Source organism: Pseudophryne corroboree, chromosome 3 (genome assembly GCF_028390025.1).
Source record: "Pseudophryne corroboree isolate aPseCor3 chromosome 3, aPseCor3.hap2, whole genome shotgun sequence".
NCBI lineage: Eukaryota > Metazoa > Chordata > Amphibia > Anura > Myobatrachidae > Pseudophryne > Pseudophryne corroboree.
The window spans coordinates 249,508,145-249,524,754 of NC_086446.1; positions in this window are offsets into that span (position 1 = coordinate 249,508,145).

The following is a 16,610-nucleotide window of genomic DNA, read 5'->3' on the forward strand; positions in this document are numbered from 1 at the left end:
GCTGCCGCTGATAGCAGCCCCCACCCCTACTGCTGGAGGATGGGTAGGGGCCCCAGTGCATTGCTGTGCCAGGGGCCTATACTGCTGTAAAGACGGCTCTGGATGGAGTGGGGGTGCCAGTGTCTTCTCATCTCTGGGCTTTCTAGTAGCTGTTTCCCCAGTAGCTCCACAGACCGGCTGTGGCGTTTGGGACTGGTGCTCATAAGAAAATATGTGCATTTGTTTCACATCTTAAGTGATGGTATAGCTCAACACTTTTAAAAACATAAACTGACAGCCACCCTAATTATACAACAACAGCGCATGTGTTATTATACAGATTGTTTCCTGCACCTTCCAAGAATTCTTTCCCTTTCACTGCAAGAGGCTAATGCCAGTATCCGCCCGTCTTCTGTTGTGCAGTATTTGCTGACATATTTAGTCTTGTTCCATGTAATGTGTAGATGTCATTTCTGTTTAGATACCTATGTACAGTATGTACAATTTGCATGTAATAGGGGTTTAATTGCAAGTCCAGCCGAGGTATTCGTTCTGGGAATAATCTAGCTCATAAGGTGACAGTGGGATGAAGCCCCGCCTGAGCACATCACATTAGGTTCACGTCTGAAATATCATCTCGCTTGATGTATGTTAAAGCAGATGTAATGCAGTCACTGAAGCTAATGAGAAATGACATGTTTTTGCAATGTGTATAGAAAGTGCTTAGCAAATCAGAAATCTTACATTACCCAGACTATTCTGCTTTCTCACAAGCTAAGACATGTTGGCACTTCATCATCCCGAAATGAATGTATATTCCGCAATCTATACATCATGACAAAATATCATTTATGAGTGACTCTTCTGCGTGTTGCGGGGGGAGTTATATACAACCCTTCTATCTGCTCTGACTGATATTTTCTATTTTGACAATTTCCTTTTTTTATTACTATTTCAGCTGTGTACCTATTATGTCCATATTAAATATCTAATACTTTGTACTGAAAGCTAAAACACAGGATGTATTCTGTTTAAGCTTTAATATGTGTGTTTTATAGTATAATATGCTTGCAAATGCATCATTGCCTGAGGGAGCTCATAATACAGAGCTGTAATGTGAGGTCTGTGCACCTGTTATTAGGAATGTTCTCTGCATTCATCCTTTCTTCTTCCTTCTTCCCAGATAATTTACCTGTTCAGCCATCTCAGAACCATATATTTCATGGCATCATAGCTGTCACTGTTCATCTTGCCGCTTTGTCATATACAGTAATTAGACATCCATTCTGCATGCCCCCCCAATGTCACGTTTTTCTCAAAATACAAGTTTCCTGCAGGAAAATAAGGTAATGACATCTAGATTCCGGCAGGCAAGGGCAGATATGGGTGTGGTTTGGTGCATTTGGGACCTAGCCTGGTAGGATTAGGGGCCTAAACATCTATGCACAAATTATATTATGACAAACCTTGGGAGGTCTGTGCCCAGCTGATGTGTTGATGTGACGTGGCACTTTTGGTTTACACTACAGTATGCATGAAATGCTGGATGGCATGTATAGCTTAAAGAAAAGAGATCCATAAGTACAGGTTGAGTATCCCATATCCAAATATTCCGAAATACGGAATATTCCGAAATACGGACTTTTTTGACTGAGAGTGAGATAGTGAAACCTTTGTTTTTTGATGGCTCAATGCACACAAACTTTGTTTAATACACAGTTATTAAAAATATTGTATTAAATGACCTTCAGGCTGTGTGTATAAGGTGTATGTGAAGTGAACCATAAATGAATTGTGTGAATGCAGACACACTTTGTTTAATGCACAAAGTTATAAAAAATATTGACTAAAATTGCCTTCAGGCTGTGTGTATAAGGTGTATATGTAACATAAATGCATTTTGTGCTTAGATTTGGGTCCCATCACCATGATATCTCATTATGGTAGGCAATTATTCCAAAATACGGAAAAATCCGATATCCAAAATACCTCTGGTCCCAAGCATTTTGGATAAGGGATACTCAACCTGTATTTATTAAAATGGCTCTACACAATGGGGGTCATTCCGAGTTGATCGCTCGCTAGCAGTTTTTAGCAGCCGTGCAAACGCTATTCGCCGCTCACTGGGGAGTGCATTTTAGCTTAGCAGACGTGCAAACGCTTGTACAGCCGAGCTCTGCAAAAAACAGTTTGTGCAGTTTCTGAGTAGCTCTGAACCTACTCAGCACTTGCGATCACTTCAGCCTATTCGTGTCCGGATTTGACATCATACACCCGCCCAGCGAACGCCCAGTCACGCCTGCGTTTTTTCAGACACACCTGCGTTTTTGCAAACACTCCCTGAAAACGGTCAGTTGACACCCAGAAACGCCCCCTTCCTGTCAATCTTCTTGCGGCCGTCAGAGCGACTGAAAACGTATCTAGAACCTGTGCACAACTACAAAGAGCTGTGTACCTGTACGTCGCGTGTGCACATTGCGGGGCATACGTATGTGCATAAATGCCATTTTTTAGCCTGATCTCTGCGCTGCGAAAATCGGCAGCGAGTAATCAACTCGGAATGACCCCCAATGTATGTAGTACAATCAGAAGTGTAACAGGGTGACAGTGCTGCCTGGAGCATCCTGAGGAGAGCTTTGAGTGGCTGTAGAGCAGGGATCCATTCAATTTGCCGCCAGCCAGAATCCTGTCAAAACAGGACTATTTCCCCCGGTGGTTGTCCACGACACCCATAGAGTGGGAATAGATCCTGTGGCGAGCCACAGAGCCCGCAGCGAGTCCACAAGTGGATTCTTTGCGCTCACCCCCAATACCGGTATTCTGGTGGGCGGGATGCCGCTGTCATGGATATGGATTAAAGTATAATTAAAGTTTACTAAATCATGTATCAAAAAACTATAATCACCACCCCCCAAAAAAAAATACAACAACAAAAACAAACAAAAAGAAACCACACATGTAGTTCTAAACAAGTGCCAGCATGCCCAACTAGTTTATGACCTCCAGTGCTTTGGGACTAATTCAGACCTGATCGAAGCTGTGCGTTTTCGCACAGCAGCGATCAGGCCTGAACTGCGCATGTGCCGGCGCCGCAGTGTACTGGAGCATGGCAGACAGCCGACGGCTGTCTTAGCCCTGCGATCGCCTCTGCCTGATTGAAAGGCAGAGGCGGTCGCTGGGCGGGAGGGGGCGGGTCAGCGGCTTTTAGCCCGGACCATTGGGGGAGGCAGGCCGTGGTGGCTGCATGACGTCACACGCAGCCACTGCGACCCGGGCTGCGATGAGTAGCTCCCTGCCAGCACACAGGAGCTGCGCTGGCTGGGAGCTACTCTTCCAGTGCAAAAGCATCGCCGCTGTGTGATGCTTTTGTACTTGTGCGGGGGAGGGGCGGCCCTGACATGCGGGGCGGACTAGCCCTGTGCTGGGTGTCCCCCCGCATGTCAGGAAAGCTGATCGTAGATGTGCTAAATTTAGCACATCTACGATCAGGTCTGAATCACCCCCTTTCAGCGCAGTTTCCTTTCCCTTAGGGAGCTCAGCCCTGAGCTGAACAATCTAAGGGGTATATTCAATTGAAGTCGAAAGCTGCAGTCTGTCGGAAAGATGGCAGTTTTCGACTTTTTTAGGTCGGAAGGGGTTCCAACCTATTCAATATACCCCAAAATTATCCGACAAGTTGGGAATTCCGACTTGTCGGAAAGCACATGGATCGGCGGAATAGCCACCAATCCGCGTGCTTCTGTCAGAAACGGGGCCAAATCCGACAGGTTTTGGCCCCCTTTCCGACCATCTCAATCCGACTTTAAACAAAGTCGGATTGAGATGAGGGACCTGAGAGGAAGAGATGGGGGAGAGCCGCGGGGAGACGGGGGAGAGCAGCGGCTACAGCACAGCGCAGCAGGAGAATGTGGCACAGCCACCGCTCACGACACCGTCCACCTGACTCCAGCTAACGAGGTCCCACTTGTTGGTGCCGGGTGGACTCTGCCATGAGATCTGACGGCGGTGCCACATCCTCCTGCTACGGCGCTATGCTGCTGTTGCCGCGGCTCTCCCTTGTCTCCCCACGGCTCTCCCCCGTCTTCCCGCTGCTCTCCCCCTTCTCAGCTCCCTCATCTCAATTCTTTTTTTAAAGTCAAATTGAGAAGGCCATTGAATAGCCCCAGTCGGATCCATTCTGACAGATGCATGGCGGAATGGATCCGACTTCAACTGAATATACCCCTAAGACTGTACCCTACTATCACAATCATCAGCATGGATCTTTCTTCAATGGGTCTAGCAACCACTAAAAAAATGCACTTGCATTCGCCCATTCTGCTTCACCATTTGTATATTTACATATTATATACATATTATTTTGTTTATTAAGTCTAATTACAAATCACAGGTTTTTTCATTATTGTTTTTTTTTTGTTCAGTTCTATTGAGGGGGGTGGGGTGAGAGGCTGCAATGCATAAGAATTAACTTAATTGATCTTGACTGATCAGGTCGATCAGTGCGTCCCATGTAGTGGCTTCAGAATCCTTCACCCACTTCACCACGTACTGCCGCAGCTGGCTGACGAACTGCTCATGGGTGCTGCTAGGATTCTTGGGCAAGTCTCTGAACTTCTTCCTGTAAGACTCTGGAGTGATGAAGAATCGCTGGAGGAGGGCCTTCGCGACTTCGTCGTAATCCCCACAGTCCTCCGTGGCCACTCCTCGATAGGCCTCCAATGTCTCTCCATGCAGAGTGGGCACAAGGTGTCTCACCCACTCTGACTTGGGTAGATCGTGTAGTTTACAAGTCCTTTCAAAAACTTGCAAATGTCCATCAATGTCCCCATCACTGTCTGCAAACTTGGCAAACTGAATACGTCCTGATCTGTGTACAACAGCTGACAACGGCTCCCGGGGTACCACGGCCTGTGGTGCCCGCTCATCACGCCACATCTGGATGATGATCAAGCGCTCTTGCTCCATTGCCCTTTCCCCCAATTCCGCTAGCCGATCTGCTAGGGTATCCGGGCCGCCCCCCCTGGGACGTTGGGATCCTGGCCCTGCTAGGGATTGCTGGGAAACATTGCTGCTGTGAGAGAGGGCGGGGCTTGTGGGTCTCACCGGTTCCTTACGAAGGTCCACTGTTGGGCCATCCTCTGCGATGCTGACGCCGTCAGTGCTTTCCACCTCCGCCCGATGGGACTCCTCCACGCTCATGAGCACCGCCTTCATGACGCTTCTGGACGCGTTGAAAGGGATATCCACACCCTTCACCTGGCACACGATCTCCAAATCATCCTTGGACATTCCGCAGAATTCCGCCATCTTGTGCGTTCTCATGCGCTGCAGTTACTCCTCCCCTGAGTAACTCGGCTTCTCCAATCGGGTGATGAAAAGCCGCCTGGGATTATCCCACCGCTATGCCACCAATTTCTGTGACAGGACGGTCCCGTACGAAAGCACTCGTCGCTTTCGCGTCCCGTCTCCTGCGCACAGAATGGAGGGTCAGGTCACATGAGGCCTGACCACATAGGGGATTCCCGCTTACCGTCAGTAACCACCTGTTACTGACTCCACCCACTGCGTTGTGGGTGGGTTTATGCTGCCACCACCAAACTCCTAACCTGCCGTGGCGTTTGGAACCACGGTTCTGCTCTGTATGTGCCGACGCACTGCCTTACCACACCTGTGTGGTGTTGACGAATCCCCACTAGCCACTTGCTAGGCCTCTACTGGTAGCTGGCGGAAGGCGGAACTTGGAGACGTTAGGTGCTTCCCTGGACAGCCGGAGGACGGGGCTATGTTTGGCATAACCCTGTAGGTCACAAGATGAAGCAATCTTCTTGAGGCAGATGTTTATTTGCTCAATAATAGCCTTAAAAAAGACTCATCCCTATTGCTAGGGGCAACAGCATACAACAAGATGTTCCAGCAGAATAAAGATGGTACAACACAATACAATGGGACAGCAGCCCTCCTTTTAACCTACTCCAATACACATTACCACAGGGGGTAAGCCCGCCCTGTGGTGTACAACCAATCAATGTTTACCCATGGGCTGTGCATGCCTTGGTCACATGCACAGCTAACATTGTTCCCTATGGACAGTGGGGAGTGGTCGTTCTCCTTTGCCTGTCCCATCCTGGAGGATCAGGATACGCCCCGGTGCCGTTCAGTCTAGGCTGGGGGAAGGTTTCCCGCCTAAACTGACTTCCAGAAACCTGCCCGGGACCTAGCCCACTGCCTGCAGCCTGGATTTGGGCTCCAGAGCTGGGCAGCCTAGATCCCCGGTCAAGGTTTCCTGGCCACTACGGGTGATCTCCATGGAGCTCCAGAAAACCACTCAGCTAAGCTTTTTCTCTCTCTCCCAATGCCCCTTTCAAGAGGGAGGCTGGAAGGGAAAGTATTCAGTTTTTGGGGAAAAGTTCTGGGAGAATCCATCAGCCTGCACAGCCATGGATTCCCCCCTCCTGGGACACACAACCAAGTAAGTGCAATTTACCTTTAAATACACAGGCTCCACATTCCCAGGCACTGCAGTGCCTCACAACACAATATAGTTATATATATATTACATTTAAAAAACATTGTTCTGTGTTTTTAAATACTGTGCTGAGTGCTGGGCTCCCCTAGCCCTGCAGCCTGGCTGCTAGGGCTCTCTCAGTGCTGGAGGTATGGGGCTGGCTTCCTCCATCCTCCAGCCTGCCTGCCTGCCACTGGGGTCCAGGGAGCTAGCTCTCCCTGTCCCCCCAGTGTGGCACTAACTCGGTGGCCTCGCGGCGCACCCCCCTGATCTAAAGCCTGGCGGCTCGGGACACTTGTCCCGGCCGCCGTGGCTCTGTGTCTGCTGCAGTGCTGAGGTGCTGGGAGCGTAGCTCCCAGATCCCAGCACTCACCAGCCTAATCTTCCCCCCGCCACCAGGGAGCCGGCTAGCCCGGTCCCCTGTGTGCGGCGCACTCTGGTGGCCTCGCCGCGCAGGGAGCCGGCTAGCCCGGTCCCCTGTATGCGGCACTGAATCTGTGGCTTCGCCGCAGTGTCTGGCGGGGAGCCGGGCTGCGGCGCACCCCCCTTGCTGCCCAGCAGCCCGGGACGTTCGTCCCGGCTGCCGCGGCTGGCCACCTCCGATGGGCTGAAGCGCCGGGAGCAGAGCTTCCGGCCCCCAGCGGCGGCACCCACAGCGAGCACTGCAGCGGGAGCGTAGCTCCCGGACCTCAGCGCACACACAGTGCCTCTCCTCTCCCCTGGCGCGCACACACAGATCAGAGCGCCGGGGAGCTCCCTCACTGCCGCGGTCGCCGGAGAGGTCCGGGACCGCGGCACACAATCTAAAAATACATTTTTAAATCACTCTCTACACACGGCGCCTAGCGGCCACAATATTTGAAACCCATTGTCCTTATAATGGCGCCGGGCACTAGGGGTTAACCCCTTCAGTGCTGCGGCGGCCATTGTCCACGTGGGCTGGGGGTCTCTCCGGCCACAAGTAGTAATAGACAGCTAAAGAAGTAAGAATGGCCTAGTGGAGGCAGATATTTGGATTCGGAATAGGAAAAAGTGCTTGGTGGAGCTACAGTATTTGGCACAGTCAGACAAGTATGTTTGTCTGGTGGTCAGTAGGCTGTGCATAGAAAGTGAATATAGTGGTTCATCTGCCCTCCTGTGTGTGTAGTGTAAGATGTCAGCTGTGAGCAGTGCACAGCATCCTATTGTAGATACAGAAAATGGCTAGCTCTACAACACATTTACAGATCTGAGCTGGTGTCAGCGGTTGTGCGGTCTAACTCAGGAAAACAAGTGCTAGAAATACATGTAGCTGTTTCATTTTATGTACTTAGCACCCACATGGAAGGAAGAAAGCAGCAAAACAGCCTTTTTCTACCCCTACACAGCTCAGTTAAATTAGAGAATGGGCATGTGCCAGAGAGAGGAGATCTGCCAGCACCGACCCACACTGCAGATAGCGGCATCAACACTCCCAAACACAAATCTGCTTATTGTTACTGAGTTTTCCCGGCTTGTCCACTTCATTTACATGTTTCGCTTCCAAATTTCTCCCTTGCTGTAAAATCCTCAGTGTTTTGTCACCCACAACAAAACAAATGGAGAGGTTGGACTTCGCCAGGAGTATTAACTAAATTACTTGTAATTAACTGCGCAACATGTGGCAAAAGGAGAGTCAAATTTATCATGCAACAGTATTAGGGAGCAGCATGACTTTATATTATAGCATACATTGGAAGTCATTTTCCTAGCACTCATTAAGATTACCTTTCTGGGAAACAGAAGTGTACCTAGAGGAGAGGGAAACATTGAATGCAAACATAACATCATCACTCAACTCCAAAGTTTGGTATAATTTTTCTATGAAAGAAAACGTCTTTACCTTTGCCTACATTTCTCCCCAGTTTATGAAGACTAAAGGTGTGTACACATGGGGGGTCATTCCGAGTTGTTTGCTCGTTATTTTTTTTCGCTACTGAGCGATTAGTCGCAAACTGCGCATGCGCAATGTACGCAGGGCGCCTGCCACAAAAGTTTGGTATTTTACTCACGGCGTAACAAAGTTTTTTCATCGTTCTGCTGATCGTAGTGTGATTGACAGGAAGTGGGTGTTTCTGGGCGGAAACTGACCGTTTTCTGGGAGTGTGCGGAAAAACACAGGCGTTTCAGGGAAAAACGCGGGAGTGTCTGGAGAAACGGGCGAGTGGCTGGCCGGATGCTGGGCGTGTGTGTGACGTCAAACCAGGAACGAAACTGACTGAACTGATCGCTATTTGTGAGTAGGTCTGGAGCTACTCAGAAACTGCTAAGAAATTTCTATTCGCAATTCTGCTAATCTTTCGTTCGCAATTCTGCTAAGCTAAGATACACTCCCAGAGGGCGGCGGCTTAGCGTGTGCAATGCTGCTAAAAGCAGCTAGCGAGCGAACAACTCGGAATCACCCCCTTGGTGAGATTAGGGCTAATCCCGATTCTCACTGTGCGATAGGGACTGTGGTCGGTGTAGTATCTATGTAAATAGTTTATGTGCATTAGCCAGATTCTTAAAGGTACACTACCGGTATCGCAAGCCTAGGTGACTGTGCTTGCAATAATGACTATGGGGGTCATTACGACCTGATCGCACGCTGATGTTTTTTGCAGTGATCAGGTCACTACTGCGCATGCGTATGCAACGCAATGCGCAGGCGCGTCATACGGGTACAAAGCGGATCGTTGCTGTGTGATGGATTTTACGAAGAATCCATTCGCACAGCCGTTCGTAAGGAGATTGACAGGAAAAGGGCATTCGTGGGTGTCAACTGACCATTTTCTGGGAGTGTTTGGAAAAACGCAGGCATGTCCAAGCATTTACAGGGCGGGTGTCTGATGTCAATTCCGGGACCGGACAGGCTGAAGTGATCACAAGGATTGAGTAAGTTCTAAGCTACTCAGAAACTGCACAAACTATTTTTGTACCGCTCGGCTGCACATGCGATCGCACACTTGCACAGCAAATATACACTGCCCAGTGGGCGGCAACTATGTATTTGCATGGCTGCAAAAAGTAGCTAGCGAGTGTTCAACTCGGAATGACCCCCTGATTACGATTTTGGCTAAGTGTCATCTTTGACGATACTTTTAAACTATATAGTAAAAATTGACTTGCCTGCACAGTCTATCTAGGCTTGCGATACCGACCTTGCTGGACCGCGCATCGGTAATGTATTGGGATCGCAAGGTGACTTTCACCTTGCGATCTGCACTAACTTTTCTTGCGATTTTGACTATTTTGTCAAAATCGAAAGAAAAATTCTCACTATGTGTACACACCTTTATTTGTGGGGAAGTTGGGATTGTTTTATTATTATGGGCGGGATGTAATAAGGGAAAAATGCGGTAAAACCCCCGTTTTCGGGGGTTTTACCGCATTTTCAAATGTACTAAGACCCGGCTGTCGTTTTTTCGCCGCCCAGTGTATCGCCATCTCTGGATGGTGATACCCTATAGAAGCCTATGGGCTTCTTATCACCAGCTGCTGCAACCCGCCGCCCCCCCGCCGTAGATGCCGACCCACCTCCCCCTCGGCTTACCTTCCTCCAGGCAGCCTGGACCCGGAAGGTAAACTCCTCCTCCCCCTAGCAACGCAGCTGGAGGTCCTTCCGGGTGCAGGGGGTAGGAGGAGGCGCCGGGGACAGCCTGCTGCCTTGTTCCTGCCAGCTGAGGAGAAGGAGAGCTCAGGGAGGTGACGGAGACCCCCCTGCACACCACCTTACAGGTATCGCGGGGGGCCTCCATCACGGCATTGCGATGTTGATCGCAAATGTTAGTACATATATGATCAACATCGCTGTGATGGGCGGCGAGGGGTGGCGATGTATGTTAATACATCCCGCCTTATATTTGGTGCTTTTTTCAGAGTGGAAATGGCTGTGAGCCACTCCACATGGTATTTATAGTAATCTCTATACAATACGGAGACCATTATAGTGATCTCTATACAATACAAAGAGCATTACTGTGATCTGTATACAATACTGAGAGCATTAGATTGTTATCTATACAATACAGAGAGCACTATAGGTATGTTTACAGTACAGACAGAGTCGTGCAAGCTGGCTACTGGAAGTTCCTAGAGGCCAGGAAACCTACATCTTCTGACTAATATCCTGGCCTCATCACTCCCCTGTAATGGCGGTGACATGCATTCGTTTGGAGAGATAGAAGCCGTCACAAGCCCCCCGAACAGAATCATACTGTCAATCACTGACGATCTGATGCCATAGTGCGGCCGATGTTGCAGCCCCGTACTGTACATGCACAGTGCGGGTCTGGCGCATGCACAAACTACCGAACATAGGTACTTTGCGGCATACACCGCTACTCCAACCACAAAAGCAAATCGCTATAGAGAGTAAAACCAATCCTAAAAAGTTTTTTGAATACATAAACGGTAAAAGGTTAAAAAAGGAGAATATAGGTCCATTAAAAGATGAATTAGGAGAATTGATAAATGATGACGAAATAAAAGCGGAAATACTGAACAAATTCTTTTCATCAGTATTCACCAGTGAAGAACTGATGGTGGGAGTAGAGCATAACAATTGTGACAATAATAATTCATGGTTAGATACTTGTTTAAGCGAATAAGTAGTCCGGGAGAGACTAAGCAAAATTAAGATGAATAAATCACCTGGTCCTGATGGACTTCACCTGAGGGTTCTTATGGAGCTTAGTTCACAACTAGCACGACCCCTATACTTGATTTTCAATAGTTCAATTAGATCAGGCATGGTACCGAAGGATTGGCATATAGCTGAGGTAGTGCCATTATTTAAAAAGGGATCCAAATATCTTCCGAGAAACTACAGACCAGTTAGTTTAACATCTATAGTGGGGAAAATATTGAAAGGAATTCTAAGGGACATCATACAGGAGTATCTAAAGTCCGCTAGGATTATTAGCAAGAACCAGCATGGGTTTGTGAGGGACAGGTCATGTCAGACTAACTTAATTAGCTTCTACGAGGAAGTGAGCAATAATCTTGATCAAGGAAAAGCAGTGGATGTGGTCTTCTTAGATTTTGCAAAAGCCTTCGATACCAGTTCCTCACAGGAGACTGATGATCAAATTAAAGGAGATTGGCCTAGGAAAAACTATTTGCACATGGATTAGCAGCTGGTTGGATAGCAGGGTACAGCGAGTAGTGGTCAACGGGAAGTCCTCAACCTGGTCCCCAGTAGTCAGCGGAATACCACAAGGGTCCGTACTCGGACCACTACTGTTCAACATATTTATCAATGACCTAGAAATAGGCTTGGAAAGCACAGTGTCAATCTTTGCAGATGATACTAAACTTAAGGTAATCAATTCAGAATTGGATGTGGAGTCCTTGCAGAATGATCTATCTAAACTTGAACTCTGGGCGTCTGAATGGAAAATGAGGTTCAATACAGACAAGTGCAAGGTTATGCATTTTGGGACTAAAAACAAACTTGCATCCTACATATTAAATGGGGAACGCCTAGGAGAAACAGAGTTGGAAAAAGATTTGGGGGTATTCATTGATAATAGGCTTAATAACCGTACACAATGTCAAAACGCAGTAAAGAAGGCAAGTAAGGTGTTAGCGTGCATAAAAAGGGGAATTGAGACAAGGGACTCGGATGTAATCCTGCCGCTGTATAAGGCATTGGTACGTCCGCACCTGGAATATTGTGTTCAGTTTTGGGCACCATTGTATAAAAAAGACATCAGTGAACTCAAAAGTATTCAAAGGCGAGCTACTAAATTGATTAAAGGCCTAGAAGGACTGGACTATAAGGAAAGACTTACTAGGCTGAATATGTATACACTAAAAAAGAAGCGCCTAAGAGGAGATATTATTAATATCTTCAAATATGTAAAGGGACATCACAAAGAGTTATCAGAGGAATTATGTATTAAAAGAACACAGTTTAGGACACGTGGGCACTCGCTGCGACTGGAGGAGAGTAAGTTCCAAACGCAACGGAGGAAAGGGTTCTTCACTGTTAGGGCAATCAGGATGTGGAATTCCAGGGAAGGTGGTAATGGCGAACTCTGTAATTGGATTTAAAAAAGGAATGGATACATTTCTGAATGAAAAAGCTATCCAAGGTTATAATACTTAAAATATCAACATGGGTAATCCAGGGGTAACATGAGTTATAGTAGCTAACTAGTCATAAAACATTATTTAGCAAGTATGTAGAATTATCACAACTTAAAACAGGTTGAATACGATGGACAATTTGCCTCTATTCAACCTCAAATACTATGTTACTATGTTACTATGTTATCTGAATGAAGGCCATAGTCATGGGTGAGTGTATTGCAACAAACATGGGTGTGTGGGAGAATAGATATGCATATGCATCCACATTTTTGTCTGATTGGTAAAAGGGCTTTTTTTATTGCCTTCTTCCATTTACTTGGTTTTCTATACCACACTGGCCTGGTTCTTAGGGGTATATTTACTGAAGTGCGGGTTTTCAAAAGTGGAGTTGTTGCCCAGAGCAACCAATCAGATTCTAGCTATTATCTTCTAGAAGGTACAAGATAAATAAGTGGAATCTGATTGGTTGCTAACTTGCTATGGGCAACATCGTAACATCTGAAAACCAGCACTTTAGTAAATATACCCCACAACAGCAGGAGGCAGGGATCGACTTATAGTTCCTATTCCCCTAGTACGAGGGACTGATATTTGATATCTCCCACAGTGATGTTTGAGTAGCATTCTGTATGGTGACTTTTTATTGGTCCAGCTTAATGCTGTTAGGGTACAGAAGTATTAAGAACATGTTAAACTGTCCTCCCCATTCAATCACATATACAGCTTGTCTCAGTCAATAGGGACCTCATTTAAAGTTAATATGCGATAAGGACTTGTTTCTGTATCGAAGAAGACTGTATTATACTGTATGTCCCACACTTGTGGGATGGGGTCTTGTGATTTACTGGTGATTTCATTGCATTGATTTGTTGTTTTCTGTTAGCGATAAGTTGTTGTTTCACTACACACAGCCAGCAACATAGGTAAAGTATAAAATAAAAAAATGTATAATAACTACATGCACAGTAGATCAATATAATTTAATAGACACTGCTGATATATGGTGAGTTTATCTTTCCTTTAATAAAAAAACAAATGAGTTTTTCTATTTGACAGACTTAACACACAGTTCTAAACTGTAATATGGGTACAAGACAGAGAACTCAATTTAGCTAGATTACCACCACCATGATCCCTGTGTGCCCCCCCCCCCCCCCTCTTCCCCCACAGTGTGAGTGTGTACAGTACTTCTGCGTAAGGGGCTGTGCTCCAGATTGTTTCTTCCTAGCATAAGACAATTTGTATTTTTATGGCATATGTCAGAGAGAATTTAAAAAAAAAATTAATACAGTGTACGTATGTATTACATCCACCATTTAGGAACAAGACATCCAATGCAAATGCAAACACAGTATATAACAGAGATGTTAGGTGCTGCGGCCGAATAGTCAGATCAAATCCAGGCCAAATGAGATCCAATCTTGAATGCATGCACAGGCAACGCTATGATCTGATTTACAGGCAGCATTTTGATTATTAATAATAGTAATTATCATGCATTGTAATTATAACACTGGAATATTATACATTCTGACTTGATTTACAAGCATGACTGATAATGATCCATACCATTATTTATAATTTGTGGCCACACACGTGGTTATTTCAGATCAGCTGCATATGTGGACAATATTAATTACACACATCCAGTGGATGGACAAACGGAAAACAACATGGCAATTCAGCATTTAAGCTTAGTGACCTAGGGGGTCATTCCGAGTTGTTCGCTCTGTATTTTTTTCTCGCAACGGAGCGATTAGTCGCTAATGCGCATGCGCAATGTCCGCAGTGCGACTGCGCCAAGTAAATTTGCTATGCAGTTAGGTATTTTACTCACGGCATTACAAGGTTTTTTCTTCGTTCTGGTGATCGGAGTGTGATTGACAGGAAGTGGGTGTTTCTGGGCGGAAACTGGCCGTTTTATGGGAGTGTGTGAAAAAACGCTACCGTTTCTGGGAAAAACGCGGGAGTGGCTGGAGAAACGGAGCAGTGTCTGGGCGAACGCTGGGTGTGTTTGTGACGTCAAACCAGGAACGACAAGCACTGAACTGATCGCAGATGCCGAGTAAGTCTGGAGCTACTCAGAAACTGCTAAGAGGTGTGTGGTCGCAATTTAGAGAATCTTTCGTTCGCAATTTTAAGAAGCTAAGATTCACTCCCAGTAGGCGGTGGCTTAGCGTGTGTAAAGCTGCTAAAAGCAGCTTGCGAGCGAACAACTCGGAATGACCCCCCATGTGCACTGCAGGGGAGGCAGATTTAACATGTACAGAGAGAGTTTGATTTGGGTGTGGTGCGTTCAATCTGCAATCTAAATTGCAGTGTCAAAATAAAGCAGCCAGTATTTACCCTGCGCAGAAACAAAATAACCCACCCAAATCTAACGCTTTCTGCACACATCTCTCCTGCCGCTCAGCACAGCGCGATCTGTGCTGAGCGTGCGGGGGGAGACAGGGGGGCCGCTCATTTCACCCAGCGGGGGAAGTGAGCGACCCGCTAGATTGGCCTGCATGCAGGCCAATCTAGCAGCAGCGATAGCGATGTGCGGGGCCGCGCATCGCTATCGCTGAGGGGGCTACACACGGAGCGATCATGCTGATATTCTAAGCAATCTAGTCAGGTTGCTTAGAATATCGCTCCGTGAGTACCCCCCTTAACTCTCTCTGCACATGTTATATCTGCCTCACCTGCAGTGCACATGGGGGGTAATTTCAAGTTGATCGCAGCAGGATTTTTGATAGCAATTGGGCAAAACCATGTCCACTGCAGGGGAGGCAGATATAACATGTGCAGAGAGAGAGTTAGATTTGGGTGGGTTATTTTATTTCTGTGCAGGGTAAATACTGGCTGCTTTATTTTTACACTGCAAATTAGATTGCAGATTGAACACACCCCACCCCAATCTAACTCTCCCTGCACATGTTGTATCTGCCTCCCCTGCAGTGCACATGGTTTTGCCCAATTGCTAACTAAATTCCTGCTGCGATCAACTTGGAATTACCCTCATGGTTTTACCCAACTGCTAAAAAATTTCCTGCTGCGATCAACTTGGAATTACCCCCATGGTTTTGCCCAACTGCTAACAAAGTTCCTGCTGCGATCAACTCGGAATTACCCCCATTGTTGGTTATCTTCATTAAAGTTTTAAATGGCAGCATGATGGAACAGTGGTTAGCATTGCTACCTCACAGCGACAGCGATGGGGCTCTATTTTTGACCCACGTGGGTTAGGTAGATCTCCCTTGCTTGTGTGGGTTTTCTCATGGTATTCTAGCTTTGTCCCAATAAAAACATGCTAGTTGGTTAATTGACTGATGACTAAAATACATGCATGGCCCATAGTTTCTGGGTGCTGCAAAATTGCTAATGTGCACCATCAGTTGTGATATCAGGACAACAGAACATTGGTGGTCATTCCGAATTGTTCGCTCGTTGACAATTTTCGCTATGCTGCGATTTGTTGCTAAATGCGCATGCGCATGGTACGGAGGGCGCATGCGCTTAGTTATTTAACTAAAAACGTAGCAGTTTTGTTGTTGTTCGTGCGGCGCTTTTCAGTCGCACTGCTGATCGGTGAATGATTGACATAAAAGGGGCGTTTCTGGGTGGTAACTGAGCGTTTTCTGGGAGTGTGCTAAAAAACGCAGGCGTGTCAGGGAAAAACGCAGGAGTGTCTGGAGAAACGGGGGAGTGGCTGGCCGAACGCAGGGCGTGTTTGTGACGTCAAACCAGGAACTAAACGGACTGAGCTGATTGCAATCTAGGAGTAGGTCTGGAGCTACTCAGAAACTGCAAGAAAATATTTATTAGCAGTTCTGCTAATCTTTCGTTCGCTATTCTGCTAAGCTAAGATACACTCCCAGAGGGCGGCGGCGGCCTAGCGTGTGCAATGCTGCTAAAAGCAGCTAGCGAGCGATCAACTTGGAATGAGGGCCGTTATCGCAATCCTAAACTAATTGTGACATGCTTTGCAATAGGAATCTGTAAAACCAAAATTCACATAGTGAGTTCCTTATAACAGACATGTTTTAAGCAA